General features: G+C 41.4%; 1 protein-coding gene across 4 annotated transcripts in view; it reads right to left on the bottom strand.

Annotated features, from left to right (window-relative positions):
- STARD13 (StAR related lipid transfer domain containing 13) overlaps positions 1-20,766 on the bottom strand; it is a 346,341-nt gene that overhangs the window by 123,119 nt on the left and 202,456 nt on the right. The window contains exon 1 of one of the 4 annotated variants that reach the window (XM_030922318.1): positions 13,953-13,976. The exons of the other annotated variants lie outside the window; for them this stretch is intronic. The gene's annotated coding sequence lies outside the window, so the exon portion shown is untranslated. Of the gene's footprint in view, positions 1-13,952; positions 13,977-20,766 lie in introns of those variants that run through there. 4 annotated transcript variants of the gene reach the window in all.

Here is a 20,766-nt window from a genome sequence, read left to right as displayed (position 1 = left end):
AACATTTCCCAAAGCACCTTCTGTTGCCTTTTCCTACAACACACATCATGTCTACTTCTCCAGGGTTTCCATTTTTCTTTTTCTTCACAATTCTCTATGTTAGAGATGAAGAAGAAATAAGATACCTATATGTTCTATCCACATAATGTGTAAATGCAAGGTCCTAAAGATTCTTAGCCATTTGAAATGTTCAGCAACCAGCAAAATGTTCAAAATTCCTTTTTGTAACAAATAATGTCATAGAGAGAACAGAACAAACATGTCCCTGTGATGAACTGCTGTAATTCTTATTTGTTCCCAGACTGACTTTTCCTATGACTGGATTAATTTTGTGTTGGATCACTGGCCTGTGAAGTGCTGATAAATTAAGTGATTGGTAAATACAATAACTTTCAAAGGAAAAGAGGGGTTAGGAATCCATTTGCTACTTCAGGATCACTGCAGAATTTCATTTCTGAAAACAGACCACCTATTAATTTAGTTAAGATCTGATAGTCAGCTGAACAACTTTGGTGGAAGTCATCCAACTTGTCTTAGATTACCCAGCCTGTGCTGGCAGGTCTGAGAGTCTGGAGAAAGATGTAAACGAGTTATCTGAGGACAACAGCTCAGGCAATACACGGCTATAGAGACGTCCCACTTTGGTCCTTCAAGAAGGATGTTTTTATACTGCTATCATAAAACAAAACTGAAAGCAACCTGGAGACATTTTAGCTCATATGTAAGACACTTCTGGTGGTACAGGCGAAATACACTTAAAAAATATAATTATGGTCAGGCACGGTGGCTCATGCCTGTAATCCCAGCACTTTGGGAGGCTGAGGTGGATGGATCACCTGAGGTCAGGAATTTAAGACCAGTCTGGCCAACGTGGTGAAACCCCATCTCTACTAAAAATACAAAAATTATCCGAGTGAGGTGGTGGGCGCCTATAATCCCAGCTACTCGGGAGGCTGAGGCAGGACAATCGCTTGAACCTGGGAGGTGGAGGTTACAGTGAGTCGAGATCGTGCCACTGCACTCCAGCCCGGGCAAAAAGAGTGAAGCTTCATCTCAAATATATATATATATATTTCTACGTATAGAAGTTAAAAGTGTGGGCTCTGGAGCCACACTGCCTTGTGTTCAAATCCTGCCTCTGCCACTTTTGTAAGTATGCCCTGAGCAATTTACTTAGTTTCTTTGTGCCTCAGTTTATACATTTATAAAATGAGAATAATAATAGTAACACCTATGTCATATGGTGGTTGCCAGAGCAAATGAGTTCACACATGTAAGCACTTAGAACACAACAGTGCCTAGTGCATATTAAACGGTCACTAAATATTAACCATTATTCTCTCTAGCTTTAAGAATTCCCTAGATCACAGGTTTGCTGAATGATGGACACAGCTGATTACAATAGGGGAGGACACCCAATCCAACAGGCCCTAATATAGGCTTCATTGAGCCAATAGATTCCTACTCTGGGGAAACTGAATTGGCTGACTCAAAACAGTTTGAATCCCTGGTAGGGAGAAAAGAGAGCAGTTACACTTGATAATGTGCAGGGTGAGGAAGCAGCTTGACTAGATAAGAGTAATCCACAATGTGTAGAGAGAAACAAAGGCAGAAAACACCATATAGCCATAGGTTGGAGATAATGCTCTCATCTTTTTAGGGTTTCATTTCAGTTGCCACAAATTCCAGCTGTATTTTCTTTCCTAGTCTTAGATTTGGGGAGTAGTCCTGTATCTTTACAGTAAACTCTGTATTAGCCAGGATAGGCTACGTTATGCTTCAGTAACAAATAGCTCCCAAGTCTCAGCAGCTTGGCACAACACAAGGGTACTTATCACTCTTCGTGGCCACTAAGGGTTGGCAGTGGGGCTCAGCCCATCTTACTCCCTCAAGGACACAGGTTGATGGGGATTTCATCTCAACAGTCTTACCACAGTTACAGGAGGAACATGGCAGTCACACTCTGGCTTTTAAAGCTTCTACCTGGATGTGACTCATGTCACTTTTACTCACATTTCAGCAGCCAAAGCAAGTCACTTGACCATGCCTCTTATCAAAGAGGAAATATAATCTCACCACATGCCAAAAAGAGTTACATTAGAGGCGGTTCCAAGATGGCTGAATAGGAACAACTCCAGTCTACAGCTCCCAGAGTGAGCGACTCAGAAGACGGGTGATTTCTGCATTTCCAACTAACTGAGGTACCGGGTTCATCTCACTGGGGCTTGTCGGACAGTGGGTGCAGGGCACGGGGTGCAGCACACTGAGTGTGAGCCGAAGCAGGGCGAGGCATCGCCTCACCCAGGAAGCGCAAGGGGTCAGGGAATTCCCTTTCCTAGCCAAGCAAAGCAGTGACACATGGCACCTGGAACATCGGGTCACTCCCACCCTAATACTGTACTTTTCCAATGGGCTTAGCAAACGGCACACCAGGAATTTATATCCCACGCCTGGCTCAGAGGGTACCACGCCGATGGAGCCTCGCTCATTGCTAGCACAGCAGTCTGAGATCGAACTGCAAGGCAGCGAGGATGGGGGAGGGGCGCCCACCATTGCTGAGGCTTGTGTGGGTAAACAAAGCGGCCAGGAAACTCAAACTGGGTGGAGTCCAACGCAGCTCAAGGAGGCCTGCCTAACTCTGTAGACTCCACTTCTGGGAGTAGGGCATAGCTGAACAAAAGGTAGCAGAAACCTCTGCAGACTTAAATGTCCCTGTCTCACAGCTTTCAAGAGAGTAGTGGTTCTCCCAGCACCGAGCTTGAGATGTGAGAATGGACAGACTGCCTCCTCAAGTGGGTCCCAGACCCCCAAGTAGCCTAACTGGTAGGCACCTCCCAGTAGGGGCAGACTAACACTTCACATGGCCGGGTACCCCTCTGAGAAAAAACTTCCAGAGGAACGATCAGGCAGCAACATTTTCTGTTCAGCAACATTCGCTGTTCTGCAGCCTCTGCTGCTAATATCCAGGAAAACAGGAGGAGTGGACATCCAGCAAACTCAAACAGACCTGCAGCTGAGGGTCCTGACTGTTAGAAGGAAAACTAACAAACAGAAAGGATATCCACACAAAACCCCATCTGTATGTCACCACATCAAAGACCAAAGGTAGATAAAACCACAAAGATGGGGAAAAACAGAGCAGAAAAACTGAAAATTCTAAAAATCAGAGTGCCTCTCCTCCTCCAAAGGAACGCAGCTCCTCAACAGCAACTAAACAAAGCTGAATGGAGAATGACTTTGACGAGTTGAGAGAAGAAGACTTCAGACGATGAAACTTCTCCGAGCTAAAGGAGGAAGTTTGAACCCATTGCAAAGAAGTTAAAAATTTTGAAAAAAGATTAGATGAATGGCTAACTAGAATAACCAATGCAGAGAAGTCCTTAAAGGACCTGATGGAGCTGAAAACCATGGGACAAGAACTACGTGATGAATACACAAGCTTCAGTAGCCAATTTGATCATACTGGAAGAAAGGGTATCAGAGATGGAAGATCAAATGAATGAAATGAAGTGAGAAGAGAAGTTTAGAGAAAAAAGAATAAAAAGAAACAAAGTCTGCAAGAAATATGGGATTATGTGAAAAGACCAAATCTACATCTGATTGGTGTACCTGAAAGTGACAGGGAGAATGGAACCAAGTTGGAAAACACTCTGCAGGATATTATCCAGGAGAACTGCCCCAACCTAGCAAGACAGGCCAACATTCAAATTCAGGAAATACAGAGAAAGTCACAAAGATACTCCTCGAGAAGAGCAACTCCAAGATACATAATTGTCACATTCACCAAGGTTGAAGTGAAGGAAAAAATGTTAAGGGCAGCCAGAGAGAAAGGTTGGGTTACCCACAAAGGGAAGCCTATCAGACTAACAGCTGATCTCTTGGCAGAAACTCTACAAGCCAGAGGAGAGTGGGGGCCAATGTTCAACATTCTTAAAGAAAAAATTTTTCAACCCAGAATTTCATATCCAGCCAAACTAAGCTTTGTAAGTGAAGGAGAAATAAAATCCTTTACAGACAAGCAAATGCTGAGAGATTTTGTCACGACCAGGCCTGCCCTACAAGAGACCCTGAAGGAAGCACTAAACATGGAAAGGAACAACTGGTACCAGCCACTGCAAAAACATGCCAAATTGTAAAGACCGTCGATGCTAGAAAGAAACTGCATCAACTAACAAGCAAAATAACCAGCTAACATCATAATGTCAGGATTAAATTCACACATAACAATATTAACCTTAAACATAAATGGGCTAAATGCTCAATTAAAAGACACACACTGGCAAATTGGATAAAGAGTCAAGACCCATCAGTGTGCTGTATTCAGGAGACTCATCTCACATGCAGAGACACACATAGGCTCAAAATGAAGGGTTGGAGGAAGGTCTACCAAGCAAATGGAAAACAAAAAAAGCCAGGGGTTGCAATCCTAGTCTCTGATAAAATAGACTTTAAACCAACAAAGATCAAAAGAAACAAAGAAGGCCATTACATAATGGTAAAGGGATCAATTCAACAAGAAGAGCTAACTATCCTAAATATATATGCACCCAATACAGGAGCACCCAGATTCATAAAGCAAGTCCTTAGAGACTTACAAAGAGACTGAGACTCCCACGCAATAATAATGGGAGACCTTAACACCCCAATGTCAACATTAGACAGATCAATGAGACAGAAAGTTAACAAGGATATCCAGGAATTGAACTCAGCTCTGCACCACGTGGACCTAATAGACATCTCCACCCCAAATCAACAGAATATACATTCTTCTCAGCACCACACCACAGTTATTCCAAAATTGACCACATAGTTGTAAGTAAAGCATTCCTCAGCAAATGTAAAAGAACACAAATTTTCACCAACTGTCTCTCAGACCACAGTGCAATCAAACTAGAACTCAGGATTAAGAAACTCACTCAAAACTGCTCAACTACATGGAAACTGAACAACCTGCTTCTGAATGACTACTGGGTAAATAATGAAATGAAGGCAGAAATAAAGATGTTCTTTGAAACCAACGAGAACAAAGACACAACATACCAGAATCTCTGGGACACATTTAAAGCGGTGTGTAGAGGGAAATGTATAGTACTAAATGCCCACAAGAGAAAGCAGGAAAGATCTAAAATTGACACCCTAACATCACAATTAAAAGAACTAGAGAAGCAAGAGCAAACACATTCAAAAGCTAGCAGAAAGCAAGAAATAACTAAGATCAGAGCAGAACTGAAGGAGATAGAGACACAAAAAACCCTTCAAAAAAATCAATGAATCCAGGAGCTGGTTTTTTTTATTTTTTAAAGATCAACAAAATTGATAGACCACTAGCAAGACTAATAAAGAAGAAAAGAGAGAAGAATAAAATACACACTATAAAAAATGATAAAGGGGATATCACCACTGATCCCACAGAAATACAAACTACCATCAGAGAATACTATAAACACCTCTACGCAAATCAACTAGAAAATCTAGAAGAAATGGATAAATTCCTGGACACATACACCCTCCCAAGACTAATCCAGGAAGAAGTTGAATCTCTGAATAGACCAATAACAGACTCTGAAATTGAGGCAATAATTAATAGCCTATTAACCAAAAAAAGTACAGGACCAGACGGATTCACAGCTGAATTCTACCAGTGGTATGAGGAGCTGGTACCATTCCTTCTGAAACTATTCCAATCAATAGAAAAAGGGAATCCTCCCTAACTCATTTTATAAGGCCAGCATCATCCTGATATCAAAGCCTGGCAGAGACACTACAAAAAAAGAGAATTTTAGACCAATATCCCTAATGAACATCGATGCAAAAATCCTCAATAAAATACCGGCAAACTGAATCCAGCAACACATCAAAAAGCTTATCCATGATGAACAAGTGGGCTTCATCCCGGGGATGCAAGGCTGGTTCAACATATACAAATCAATAAACGTAATCCAGCATATAAACAGAACCAAAGACAAAAAGTGCATGATTATCTCAATAGATGCAGAAAACGCCTTTGACAAAATTCAACAGCCCTTCATGCTAAAAAGTCTCAATAAATTAGGTATTGATGGGATGTATCTCAAAATAACAAGAGTTATTTATGACAGACCCACAGCCAATATCATACTGAATGGGCAAAAACTGGAAGCATTCCCCTTGAAAACTGGCATATGACAGGGATGCCCTCGCTTACCACTCCTATGCAGCATAGTGTTGGAAGTTTTGGCCAGGGCAATCAGGCAAGAGAAAGAAATAAAAGGTATTAAATTAGGCAAAGAGGAAATCAAACTGTCCCTGTTTGCAGATGACATGATTGTATATTTAGAAAACCCCATTGTCTCAGCCCAAAATCTCCATAAGCTGATAAGCAACTTCAGCAAAGTCTCAGGACACAAAATCAATGTGCAAAAATCACAAGCATTCTTATACACCAATAACAGACAGAGAGCCAAATCATGAGTGAACTCCCATTCAAAATTGCTTCAAAGAGAATAAAATACCTAGGAATCCAACCTACAAGGGTTGTGAAGGACCTCTTCAAGGAGAACTACAAACCATTGCTCAATGAAATAAAAGAGGACACAAACAAATGGAAGAACATTCCACGCTCATGGATAGGAAGAACCAATATCGTGAAAATGGCCATACTACCCAAGGTAATTTATAGATTCAATGCCATCCCCATCAAGCTACCAATGACTTTCTTCACAGAATTGGAAACAATTACTTTAAAGTCCATATGGAACCAATAAAGAGCCTGCATTGCCAAGTCAATCCTAAGACAAAAGAGCAAAGCTGGAGGCATCATGCTACCTGACTTCAAACTACAGTAGAAGGCTACAGTAACCAAAACAGCATGGTACTGGTACCAAAACAGAGATATACACCAATGGAAGAGAACAGAGCCCTCAGAAATAATACCACACATCTACAACTATCTTATCGTTGACAAACCTGACAAAAACAAGAAATGGGGAAAGGATTCCCTATTTAATAAATGGTGCTGGGAAAACTGGCCAGCCATATGTAGAAAGCTGAAATGGCATCTCTTCCGTACACCTTATACAAAAATTAATTCAAGATGGATTAAAGACTTAAATGTTAGCCCCAGAACCATAAAAACCCTAGAAGAAAACCTAGGTAATACCATTCAGGACATAGGCATGGGCAAGGACTTCACATATAAAACAACAAAAGCAATGGCAACAAAAGCCAAAATTGACAAATGGGATCTACTTAAACTAAAGAGCTTCTGCACAGCAAAAAAAAAACTACCATCAGAGTGAACAGGAAACCTACAGAATGGAAGAAAATTTTTGCAATCTACTCATCTGACAAAGGGCTAATATCCAGAATCTACAAAGAACTCAAACAAATTTACAAGAAAAAATGAAACAACCCCATCAAACAGTAGGCAAAGGATATGAACAGACACTTCTCAAAAGAAGACATTTATGCAGCCAACAGACACATGAAAAAATGCTCATCATCACTAGCCATCAAAGAAATGCAAATCAAAACCACAATGAGATACCATCTCACACCAGTTAGAATGGTGATCATTAAAAAGTCAGGAAACAACAGGTGCTGGAGAGGATGTGGAGAAATAGGAACACTTTTACACTGTTGGTGGGACTGTAAACTAGTTCAATCATTGTGGAAGACAGTGTGGCGATTCCTCAGGGATCTAGAACTAGAAATACCATTTGACCCAGTCATCCCATTACGGGGTATATACCCAAAGGATTATAAATCATGCTGCTGTAAACACACATGCACACGTATGTTTATTGTGGCACTATTCACAATAGCAAAGACTTGGAACCAACCCAAATCTCCAACAACGATAGACTAGATTAAGAAAATGTGGCACATATACACCATGGAATACTATGCAGCCATAAAAAAGGATGAGTTCGTGTCCTTTGTAGGGACATGGATGCAGCTAGAAACCATCATTCTCAGCAAACTATCACAAGGACAAAAAAACTAACACCGCATGTTTTCACTCATAGGTGGGAATTGAACAATGAGAACGCTTGGACACAGGAAGGGGATCATCACACACCAGGTCCTATTGTGGGGAGGGGGGGAGGGATAGCATTAGGAGATATATCTAATGTAAATGACGGGTTAATGGGTGCAGCACACCAACATAGCACATGCATACATATGTAACAAACCTGCACGTTGTGCACAAGTACCCTAGAACTTAAAGTATAATAAAAAAAATACAAAAAAAGACAAAAGAAAGAGTTACTTTAGAATATTTTGTCAATAGCTAATTGACTACTACATCCACCATTAATACTTCAGCAGTTTGAATGGGTCTCTGTTCCTTCAGAAAACAACATCAGCAATATTGACTAGAACACATATGAGATGTAAAACATCACCAACTTTGTACATTTTCCTCTCAAAACCACGCTTTTCTAAGCATAACCAAGTCTTCTCCACTGTGTAGATACGTGGCTTACCTGACCTTTGATTCAGCAGCTGGACAGTTGCCTATGTCATTCCATTCTTTTCAGGAACAAATGACAGTAAAGTCTGAATATTTCAGGAATGAGGTATGTCAGGATAACAGGGTTTTGTGTGTGTGTGTACCTACAAATTTAACATTAGAGTATCTGAACTTAAAAACAATAACTTTTTTGGATTACGATATTTAAAAAATAGATACATGTCTTTCTTTCTAAACAGAATAATACATATATAATTTAATATATTCTTAATCACTGAAGATAAACATTATGAATATCAGACACTATGCTGTGATGTCCTTGGTACCAAATAAAACATTCATTCATTCAACAAACATATACCAAATGCTATGCCAGAAACTGGGAAATACGTGGGAAATAGAGCCATTCCTGACCTCAGGCAGCTGTGCAGCGTCCTTGAGCCAGATTGGTTTTTTTATGGTTATTTTCTTCTCCTCCATTGCTATCAACTAGTCAGTCACCATTTCTGTCTGCCATCTGTACATCTGCAGTCCTCCTCTTCCTTCTAACTTTTACTTTTTCATTCTCTAAAGTCCTGGAAACAAAGCTTGTTAGAACTATGTGTAAAATAAGAGTAAATAAACCAAGTTGTAAAGATGTCAGGAACTGCCCTATGAATAAAACAGAAGAGCTTTGGTACATAATATTTATGCTGCTTATTTTTATGGCTTTTCTGTATAGCTCATGTACCACAGAGCTGAATTTTGGGGTAAGCGAAGTATCACTGTATCATAAATGTAAAGGTATTAAACACCTAGCTTTCTCATTTCCTTGGCACAATTATCTTTGATATATTTTTTATGTTTTATAAAATACTGCCTTGTGTTCTTTAAATCTTTTCCTTAATTTAAAAAAAGTCTTCATATTAATATGTGATTTTCTTCTAGTGGTAACATTTAATTGCAAATTTAGAAAACTACATAACTGAAGTAACACTTGCACAAAATGGGTTAAGCTCTGATATGGACTGAAGTGTGTCTCCCCACCAAATTCATATGCTAAAGCCTTAATCCTCAGTGTGACTGCATCCTTAAAGATGGGATCTTTTGGAGGTAATCAGGGTTAGCTGAGGTAGGGCCCTCATGATGGGGTTAATTAAGTTCTTATAAGAAGAGACACCAGAGAGCTTGCCCTCCCTCCACCATGTGAGGACAGAGCAAGAAGGTGGCCGTCTGCAAGCCAGGGAGAGAGCCCTCACCAGAACCCAACCATGCTGGCATGCTGATATCAGACTTCCATCCTCCAGAACTGTGAGAAAACAAATATCTGCTGTTTAAGCCATTCAGTCTATGGCATTTTGTTATGGCAGCCTGAGCAAACAAATGCAAGCTCCAAGCAGCTTCTTGTTAGAGACAAACTTTATTTGTGCTCTTTCATTCTTTTGTAAATAAGTTGTTCTTTTGCCCCAACAAATTATTCCAATTCCTTCATTTTTGCCTCATAAAAGTACAGGAAGTCTTTAGTAAAAGTCTACTGCCAGCTATTGCTATAAGTGTTAGGATATTTGAAAAATAGCTTTCAAATGTAGTTCCTTTTTTTTTTTTTTTTTTTTTTTTAAGATGAATCTCATTTTGTTGCCCAGGTTGGAGTACAGTGGCACACTATTGGCTCACTGCAACCTCCGCCTCCTGGGTTCAAGCGATTCTCCTGCCTCGGCCTCCCAAGTAGCTGGGATTATAGGCACATACCACTATGCCTGGCTAATTTTTTTATTTTTAGTAAAGAGAGGGTTTCACCATGTTGGCCAGGCTGGTCTTGAACTCCTGACCTCAAGGTGATTCTGCCCACCTTGACCTCCCAAAGTGCTGGGATTACAGGTGTGGGCCACCGTGCCCGGCCTCAAATCTAGTTCTATTATTCAGATAAGAACATTTCATAAGCAGGCAATTGGACAATATACGAAAATGTAATATTCAGGCTAGTCCAAGCAATGTTTAGGGAAAAGTCTAGTAACTTGATTCGTACTATAAAACATCTACCTTTCTCTTAAAACAGTACTTCTTAACTGGTTTTAAAATTTTTTTAGGGATCTTAACAAATTTCTCTCCATTAAACATATGGCATATGTATATTCATTTGTTCTTACATAATTTCTGAAGTTTTGCAGAGAAGTCACCACACTAAAAACCTCTGCCTCAAAGAAAACTAAGCAAAACCAAACTGAGTGTTTTCAGCAAATCAAGCTTCATTCCTAACCTTTAAATGGCCGTTACAAAATGCCTCAGGGATCAGTTGCTTTGAATTGCTCTCATCTACAACCTGCAAGCTTTGCTCAGCCCTCTAATGTGCAGTAACATCAGATCTCTAGCCATAAAGCCATTCCCTTGAAAGTTCCATCTTTAGTCTTTTCTATCTTAGTTCAAGGTCTGCTGGCAGTGACGGACTCATCAGAATCTCGTTGTCCTCATAGATAGCTAAAATACGATCCCAGGTAGTTCAACCCTATGTGAATTTCAACGGATAGCTAATTTGTTCCAGAACTACTTTCCATATCAATAACTTGAAAATACTTGTAAGTTAAATCTAAAAGGAGGCATGGAAGCTCCCTCTACAAAGAGTGAAGCTGGTCCAATTTTTAGGGAAAAGAGACATCCATTACTCTATATTTAGAGCTAGGCATTCCATTCCCCCAAACAGCTCTCTCACCAGCCTAATTGCTTGAAATTCCTGTTCTGTTTTACACTAGGGCAAAACATTTCATTTTAAATTTGAGATAAGGTTTATAGTCCAAATATCCTGAAAAAGGTAATTTAGGGTATTAGGACCACTTTAACTTGGACATGACTATGGAGGGGGAACAATAGGGAGGCAAGATGCTGGATGCAAACCTAGATACCAAAGACAAAATGAGGCACACTTCCCTCACTCTCATTTTTTCCTAGGACAAGCAACATAAGGAGTATCAGTTAATTGAAAAAGTCTTTACGAGATGCCAGGAGCTGTGTTAGCTACTGAGGATAAAGCGATGATGAGAATATTGCGAAGCACAACACCATCCTAACAACATATGAGAAGCTCAAAGCCCATCAGCAGAAAGAGACAGGCCCTTTACAAATGAACATAATGATAGATTGAATGTGCGATAGTAAAACAAAACAACGCAGAGCAGTTTTTAACTGTTGTGTGGTGGGGGAAAGGAGATGCAAAGAAAACAGAACATTTGACTTGGATTTGTAAGGATATGAAGAATTTTGCCAGGTAGGGAAGTGGTGGAAGGGAGGAGTTATTTCAGGCAAAGGCAACATAAAAGCACGGCACAGAAAGCATGAAGAGTACATGGAGTGCTCATGGAAAATTGCTGACGGCTGGGAGGGAGCCCAGTGGATTCTGGTGGATTGCAGCCTCTGGCGAAGGCTGAGGTTGCCTCTGGACCACATTACTCCCTCATGTATTTCTTTATAGAGACATATCATTTTCAACTCTTTTGAGAAGAAACATTTAAACTGATTGTTTCTTATTTAAACTATGAATCTATTAAAATATCAGGCATTCTTCATAAAAATTATTGATAAAAATGAATTAAGAGTACAGTTCATTTACAATTTCTTTTCTGGAAGTTGAAATTGAGCTCCTGTTATAAAACAGAGACTGCGTGGACTCCTTAGTCAAAGAAACTCAGTTCAGAGGACAACAGGCAACAGTGGACAACCTGGTCATATGCTGTAGTTAGTCAATCAAGAGTTTGATTTCACCAGTATCCCTATCTTCCTTGCTTCCATGCATACTATTTATCTTTAAATTAAATACTAAATGAATAACATGTTTGTGATTGCTCATTTGGACATGGGCCACACCGCAGTTCTACACACTTGAAAACAAGATTTCTGCAGTTCCACTACATGTCCACTAGAGGCCTGTGAAGAGCTTTTTTCCCCCATCACATAGTGTCTGATAACCAAAAAGGCCAGAATTAAAACAAGTAAGAAATATTGATTAGACACGAGTAAGACGAGGATCTAATTGGTATGTAACCTCACAGTAAGTATCATAATTGTGGATAAAATAATCAAAATGCAACACTGTTTCAAAACTCCAAGATACCAAATTGCAAAACTTAGGAAACTACTCATATGTAACCACAAAAGCAAAGTTAAAAGAAGTAGGGTTTTGAAGACTTCAGCAACCATTCCAAAAGGCCATCAGACTCTGGCAGGCTTTGACTAGGTGGAAGACTGCACCAAATGGTGAAGCAGCCTGAATAAAAATCGCCAGCAGCCTGTATGGGCTTCTAAGGAAAGGAGCTTCTAGATCTTCAAATGCATACTCAATCTAAAAGACAGGCAACCAACAGAGGGAAGCCTCCTTGGTGGGAAAATAAACAATGCGGTGATTTAAGGCAGATGGGCTGAGAAGGGACTTCCTAAATAGTGACTCCATGGAAGTAAACAGGGGAAGACAGGTGAGATATGGTCAGGACAGTGAGATGACACAGACCAAAACAGACCCTATGGTGAAGACGGTGGTAACTCTCAACTTAAGAGGACAGAGGGCAACTTAAAGCAAAACACTTAACATACTCAAGTTGCCAGGACAACTGCAAGACTGCGTGAGTACTGGAAAAATTACCAGAAGGACAAGATGCCCTGTAACATCCCTTTATCTCTTGTCGAACTCAAAACAGACTTTCATTCATTGCATGGCCTGCTTGAACAAACACAAACAAAAACGAAAAATATTAAAAGTCACATCACCCATGCCAGGCATGGACACGCGAGCACACGTGTGCACACACACACCACACGCACACACTACTTCTAGTCTATTTACAGAAACGGCCTGTTTTTCACTAGCTTTGGTTAATTGGCAATCAGAAGAGAGTTGTATGGGGTTGGAAGAAAGAACTCTTTGTTTGGAAAACCTGTGAAAATACTCCCTCAGAAGCTTGTAACTTTCCCTACGCATCACCCTGGCCCTGAGGACAAGCCCCTGTGCCAGAAGCCTCAGTGAGGCACACAGAGCTCACATTCAAAGGCAGTTCTCTTTGTTGTCCCCCAGGAGTTAAACCTTAAATGGGTTTACAATTTGCAGGCTTTTTTGGAGAGTGGCTTAGTGGTGGTTGCCTGCTGCCAAAAATGGAGCAGAGACAAACCCTAGTGAATCCCACAGCTGTTGTGGCTGCTCCATTGGACAGAAGAGCAGTTGCCTGAGGCATTTCAAAGACAAGCAAGAACACAGGGAGACTTTATGAGGCCTGGAAGTGAATTTGCAATGATTGGGAGCAGATGGTCAGTTCACATGGGGAAGAAGGAGATTGGAGCCATCGTTCTCCAGTGAAGACCATGGCAAGTGGTAATTCACTGAGCCTTAGGTCCTCAGATAAATCCCGTATTGGAAAAGTATTCACCTACAACATCAGATCATCATCTGCGGCTAGTTAGCTTTACTGTCACGCTCTTGACTTCTAAACCCTAACAGTCACAACTTGGACAGGAAAAAGGCGGTACATGCACATCTTACCTTGGTTAGAAAGAAGAAGAGGCGTGGCTGCTCTGGTAGAAATAGGGAGAATACTCATCCTGGTGCCCTGGGTTTCCTGGAGGCGGCCTGCCTGAACACCACCTCCAACATTACTTTGCCCAGCCCTTTATTTCAGAAAAATCTTCATTTTAAACAAACATCCATGAATGCTGGGACACTGTGGAACGATTTTGAGAGTGGAGCTTTTGTAATCTTCTTTTGTAAGCTATATCCACTTTTTTTCTTCACCCTTTCCGGTCAAGGGCTGCTTTCTGATGCACAAGAATTCTCTTTTGCTGAAATCTCAGCCTATTTCCTGTTATCCTCATGTTGATTCATCTGAGAATCACATTATCTCTTCTAAAACACTGTTTACTTAGTCCATTATGACGCGTAAGGTCGGTCTTTACTCATTTTATGTTTGAATGATTAATTTGTTCAATGTACACAAAGTACTCTTAAGTACCCCTGATGTGCAAAGTGCCAGCGAGGCACTGAGGAGGATGGAAGAACTGTAACTGCAAGATGCTAAGAACCTGGTGAAAGAAGCAGAAACACTTGGGAAAGAACTGTAATACCTGCAAAGTGCCAAGATGTGAGCATAGTCAGAATGTTGTGGGCATATAAAGAAGAGAGAAAATAACACTTATTTCCAACTGGAGAGATTGGGACACTAGCTTAGAAGGAGATAGAGTTTAAGTTGGGCCGTATATAGGATGACCTACCATCCCAGTTTTAAAACTTCAAGTCTTGCATCTCAGGACACTCCTCAGTTGGCAGGCCTAGTGACAAAGGACAGTGATAACTTCGAATTTATCTCAAGGGTGAGACACAGTGAAGACAATGGGCTGGGAGTGGAGATGAGGGGTTGATCAGCCCTCAGGCTGCTGACTCGGCAGCCATTGGTGCATAATGCCCTGGACAGAATGAAGATTTTCAGGACAGCAGGGCCAGGTTCTCACTGTGCCACACATTGCACAAGGCACCAGGGAGATGAGGCTCAGGCCTGGCACACGGGTGGTGGCTGAGTGGCTCCCTTTATAGACAGGGTATGAGCTCTGGTGCTTTGTAATCCTGGGACTCCTCTAACACACCTGAGGACTTACTCAGGCCGGCCTCACTGCCCTGCAGGCTAGGGCATTAGAGAACCCTACATTATGAATGAGGGACCGGAGGAGGGGCAGATTCGGGGGAGTTGTGGTCTGGGCCGTGCACATCATCTTGAGTTGAAGGGAACATAATAAGAACTTGTAGCATACGTTCACATTTACCACCTCCCTTTGGAGCTCTATTTAGACCTACGTCTTAGAAAACTGACTGTTAAAGAATGGCCTTGGTCACATGGCCAGCAGGAGAAAGCTGGAGTGCAAACTGCAGACTCTCTTTCTGACTGCAGGCCCGGGGCATTCCCATAGCTTTTCCAGATGACTGAGGTTTACCTGAAACTTTAAAGATTTTAACAGCTTCATGATTCAGTGTCATTTTAGTATATAGTCATCTCTTAGTATCCATAGGGGATTGGTTCCAGGCCCCCCTCACCCATACTAAAATCTGTAGATGCTCAAGTCCCTGATATAAAATGGCATAGTATTTGCATGTAACCCAGTACATCCCCCATATATTTTAAATCATCCTTAGATTACATATAATACCTACTGTAATGTAAATGCTATGCACAAAGGCCGGGCATGGTGGCTCATGCCTGTAATCCAAGCACTTTGGGAGGCCAAGACGGGTGGATTGCCTGAGGTCAGGAGTTCGAGACCAGCCTGGCCAACATGGAAAAACCCCGTCTCTACTAAAAATACAAAAAGTAGCCAAGCATGGTGGCGTGTGCCTGTAATCCCAGCTACTCGAGGGGCTGAGACAGGAGGATCACTTGAACCTGGGAGGTGGAGGTTACAGTGAGCCAAGATCACACCACTGCATTCCAGCCTGGGTGACAGAGCAAGACTCTGTCTCCAAAACTAAATAAATATGCTATGTAAATGGTTCTTGTATTGTACTTTAAATTTTATATTTTTATTGTTGTACTGTTATTCTTTTATTTTTAAATTTTTTTTCAAATATTTTTATCTGGGATTTGTTGACTCACAAGTGGGGAAGAACCCTCAGATGCAGAGGGACTACTGTACTCTGTTTAGTCATGTAGATCACTGGTTAGTGTGTTAAATCTCATATATTCCAGGACAAGTGAAAACACAATAACTCAATTTATAATCTCTCATCTCTTCTCTTTTCCTCCAGAATCTTGCAATCATGCTCCAAAAACTTTGACGATGTGTATCTGAAACCAGCTCAGTTGTCCCAAAGAAATGATATTGGCAGGTTTTTCGATAAACATAGAAATTGACCCTTTGAATTAAAACTAGAAACTTACATTTGTCTGTTCTGAGTGCCTTCCTCAGGAAATCAACCCTCAGGCAGGGGAATGAAATTCACTCAATCACTACATCCAGACGATGAGACATAAGACCCCTCATCCATCATGATTGCTTCCTTGTTCTTCCTAGTTCCCTGTTTTCCTGCATAAACCTCCTAATTTTAGTCCATTGTTGAGATGGATTTGAGACTAAGTCTCCCATTCTGCTTTGCTGCAGCACCTGATTAAAAGCCTTCTTCTCTGGCAATACTTGTTGTCTCAGTGATTGACATTCTGTGCTGAGAGCAGCAAGACCTAGACCAAACCCCTGACATTTTAGTAACATATCAAGCACTGCTCAATGTGATAGCGTCAGAAGGCAGCCAAATGCCTCAGCATATAGGGGAGGTACCCAGTGAAACCCCACCTCCAAGCCGAAGAGAGTTTAAAGCCTGAAAGTCAAGCTACAGGTTAAATCCTAGGATTGGATTGAGAGCTTGTCTTCCTCTTTGGTGTGCTTTCCTCTGATGGATCCTCACCCTTCATCTATTTTCCATATACCTACCCTTTCCTAATTGGTTTTCTATTCTGTCAGGCCCACATTTGAGTTGTATCTTCGCTTTAACCTTTTTTGCATACTCACAAACCAATCAGCATGCACACCCCATCCTGTGCTTATAAAGACCCCAGACTCAGTCATTAGAGAAGACGACAGCCTGACTGCAGGGAAGAGACAACCTGACTTCAGGGAAGATGACCTGCCCTTTCCGTCCCCTCTCCAGCTCCCCTCTCCACTGAGAGCCATTTTCATCACGCAATAAAATTCTCTGCCTTCACCATCCTTCAATTGTCTATGTGATCTCATTCGTCTTGGATGCTGGATGAGAGCTCAGGACCCATCAAGTGTGGGTACCCAGAAAGGCTGTCACAGCAGCCCTTTGCCCTTGCTGGTGGAGCAGCCACCCCACACGATGAGGCAAGGGGCCAACTGAGCTGTTGACACAAGTCTGCAGATGGCAGAACTAAAGGAGCACTGTAACACCCCCTCTGGGGCTTTGGGGTTGCAGTCATCCTTACCCGGGTGTTGCTGCATTCCCCTCAAGGTGACACACCTGGTCTGGATGCAGGCCCTGCACAGAAGCTGCTCCTGTGTCAGCAGCCAGAGCAGCCAGCCAGATCCTGCACTTGCTTGCTCACGTGCTCCCTCCTGCAAGGGGTTGAGCATGGCAGACCGAATAGGTGGGGTGCCCTTTCTATGAGTCCATTGAAAGGGCCAAGAAAAATCCTGCATCAAATGCACCAGGCCCTCACTGTCCCAGGTACTGCAGATGAGCTAAAGATATATATGACCGTATTTGTGTACATATGTGGCTTATAAGCATGTGTACAAATAGAAAAATATGCTAGGCTGGCTGTGTCTGAATAGACTCTCTTGAACCTCTTGGTTCCAGCCCCCAACGAAGTAATGATTTCATCAAACAGATGCAGAACCTCCACCCCTTGAGATGGAGAACTACTGACTGGTACTTGCTTCTCTGGTCATAAGCTGTTTTCTGCCCCTTTGACCTCAAGTGGCTTTGAATTTTGTTCTTTTGAGAAAATGCTCCTGAGGATACAGGAACAGAGTCCCAGCTATGTTCAAAGGTAAAAACCAGCCTTCCTCTCCCTGTACTCCTGTCTTCACACTCATTATGCCATCTTCTCTCTTCCACTCATGGGCTCTCTCAGATGCTTCACTGACATTCCCCTCGCACAAGGCCACAACTGGCCATGGAGTTCTCATTAATAAAATGGTGCTACTTGATGTTCAGTGACCTTACATGATTTTTGTGAAAATTAACTATGAAGTTTGAGGGACTTTTTTAAATGATATGAAATGATAGTCCCGTTTCTTATAACTTTTTTTGATGAAAGTAAAAATACTGTGATTTTAGCATTCTGCCTCCAACAAATCTACCTCTCTTTGGCCTGAGACAAGTCACCTAATCTTATATATCAGTTTCCTGTGTGTAAAGCATGGAAAACAATTGTTACCTGGCTCACTGGGATTGCCAGGTTTAATTAGTTATGACTTTAAAAGGTTATAAAAATTGCTTTGTAAATTATTCATAACAATGATAGCATACAACGCCTTCTGATATCTTTACTCCTTCTCTGATTTCTTCCATATGTGGTTCTTCTGCTATAGAAATAAAAAGTCATTAGTGCTGAATTTGTATGTATTTATCTGCATTTCTTCCTTTTCAATATTTTAAGGATCTTACGTAACATCACAGAAAATGTAAAAATGTTCAGAGAACTCCTTCCTCTGGTCTCTTGAAGCCATTAGTACAGTGGTTTTCAAAGTGGCATCTTCAAACTAGCATCAGGAATGTCTGAGTCACCAGTTCCCACAATGTGCACCAGGGCACTCTGGGGCGCTGTAGCAAACTCACACAGGAGCCTTGGGATATTTTTTAAATTCATGAGAGACTCACAGGCAACACAGGACATCTGTCAGACATTCAGCAAACTACTAGTCCAAAGTAGTTCACGCTTTCAACATGAGATTCTGTCAACAACATTCCTTTCCGTGAGTCCATATCTAGCTGGATTTTTGGCAGATGCTGTGATAAAAAGCAGGTGCTATGTGAAAATCAATATGGAACAGAAAATAAGGCTGGCAATAGCCCATCTGATTCCCAGGTTCGAGAAACTGTGCAGTGTCCAGCCAGTGCAGACATCTCATTATTAAGTAATTGTGGTTATTATTAAAATAAAATATTATTTTTCTTTCAATTTAAGGGTGTTTTTAAAAATAGCTGCTAAGTTGTTAGGACATAAATACTTCTTCAGGTGTTTCAGTCTATGTACTTAATAAATGCAACTGTGAGGTATTTCTTTTGGCCTAGAAACAGAGTTATCAGAAAAGTCTGGTGGCCCTGTTGAAGGACACTGTGCAAAAACTACTGAGGCCTTGGGGACATCAGGAGCCAAGGAAGTCTGGAAACCTCTGACGTGAGAACTTGCTCCAGATGCAAATTCTTGGGTCCACTCCAGACTTCCTGAATCAGAAATTCTGTGGGTGGGGCACAGTGATCTGTGCTTTGGCCAGGCTTCCAGGTGATTCTAATGCATGCGCACGTTTAAGAAACATTGCATTAGCAGCTCATGTCCTAAGAGCAGCAGGTGTGCTTGGGCAGGTGGATGTTCCGTTGGTAAATTAATATCAGGCTAATCTCACAGTTTGAATGAGAAAGTACAGAAATGACCTAACTGGGGGCAAAAAAACCACCCCCAAATCAGTTTACATAAACACATAATGCACATATCTTGCTGTCTTAAAGCTCATTCCAGCCTCTTAAAATTATGAAAACGTACTGTTTTCATTACAAATTGTGAGTAATTTGTGCTTTCTCTTTGGCCTTTTGGGGAACCCGAAATGCCTTTTGATTTTTGAAGACTGAATCACCCTATTATTGAATGCTTCAGATTGCTGAGAATGAATCATATCAGTCCTTTCAGAAGACAGAATTTATGGCTGGCCAGTAAGGCATGATCCAAAATCTTTGGCAGGAATCTGATTTGTATTCTCTTCTGACTTGGCGGCAAGCAGGACTCTCCTCATATACCTTGTTAGTGTTTCTGTGGAGAGGAATAAGGAAGGACGAGGTGCAAGGAGGCCCCTGGGTTCAGTGGAAACGCATGGCTGTGTGAGTGTTAGAGATTTTGAGGAAAATCTCCTGTGCTGAATAGCAGACCTCAGTTTTTCATCCTGGTTAATCCCCTTAAGCCTTTGTACATATGCAGAGATTTCCAAACTTTGGAGTGCTAAATCAGAAGCTTTCAGCAACGATCTTCCTTGGCATCCCCTGTTTCCTTAGCAATATGGTGGTCTAATGCTGAGCATAAGGAAGCCAGTCAGGAAAGTGCATCTATGTGGATACAGGGGAAGAGCAATCTTTATCATCTTGAGTCCTCTGATACTGGAATGGTTTCAGTGCTTGACCTTGAGGTGACAGCAGGAATCAACTGGTCCTCAATCCCTTGAGGACAGTGAGGACAGTGCATTACAACCACTCTGGCTCACAACAGCTACTCAATAGCTTTCCTCAATGTTGTTGCGTTACTGAATGTTATTACTTTTAGAAATTAAATTACGGCCATCTTCTGAGATTGGTATAAATTCCTTTCTCTTAAAAATTTCAGTCTCTTCTTCAGAGTTTGATACTTTTTAACCACTGATTCCTTCCTGAAATTCTTTCTTCCCTTGGATATACACCCTTATGGAATTACTTTTGGTTTTCACTGCTCAATTTTCTTCTTTCTTCCTTTTCTTATATGTACATGCTTTCCCCAAAGATCTACACATTAACCTTTTCTCTTTTCTTCTTAAACCAGCCCTCTAAAATCTCATCCATGTCAAGGAATTCAGCTTTCTCCTAGTCATATCCTAATCTCTTTCTGCACTCT

The sequence above is a fragment of the Rhinopithecus roxellana genome, chromosome 18 (assembly GCF_007565055.1).
Source record: "Rhinopithecus roxellana isolate Shanxi Qingling chromosome 18, ASM756505v1, whole genome shotgun sequence".
Lineage (NCBI taxonomy): Eukaryota > Metazoa > Chordata > Mammalia > Primates > Cercopithecidae > Rhinopithecus > Rhinopithecus roxellana.
Note: the sequence above shows the minus strand (reverse complement) of the source record. Positions and strands in the feature narration are given on the sequence as shown.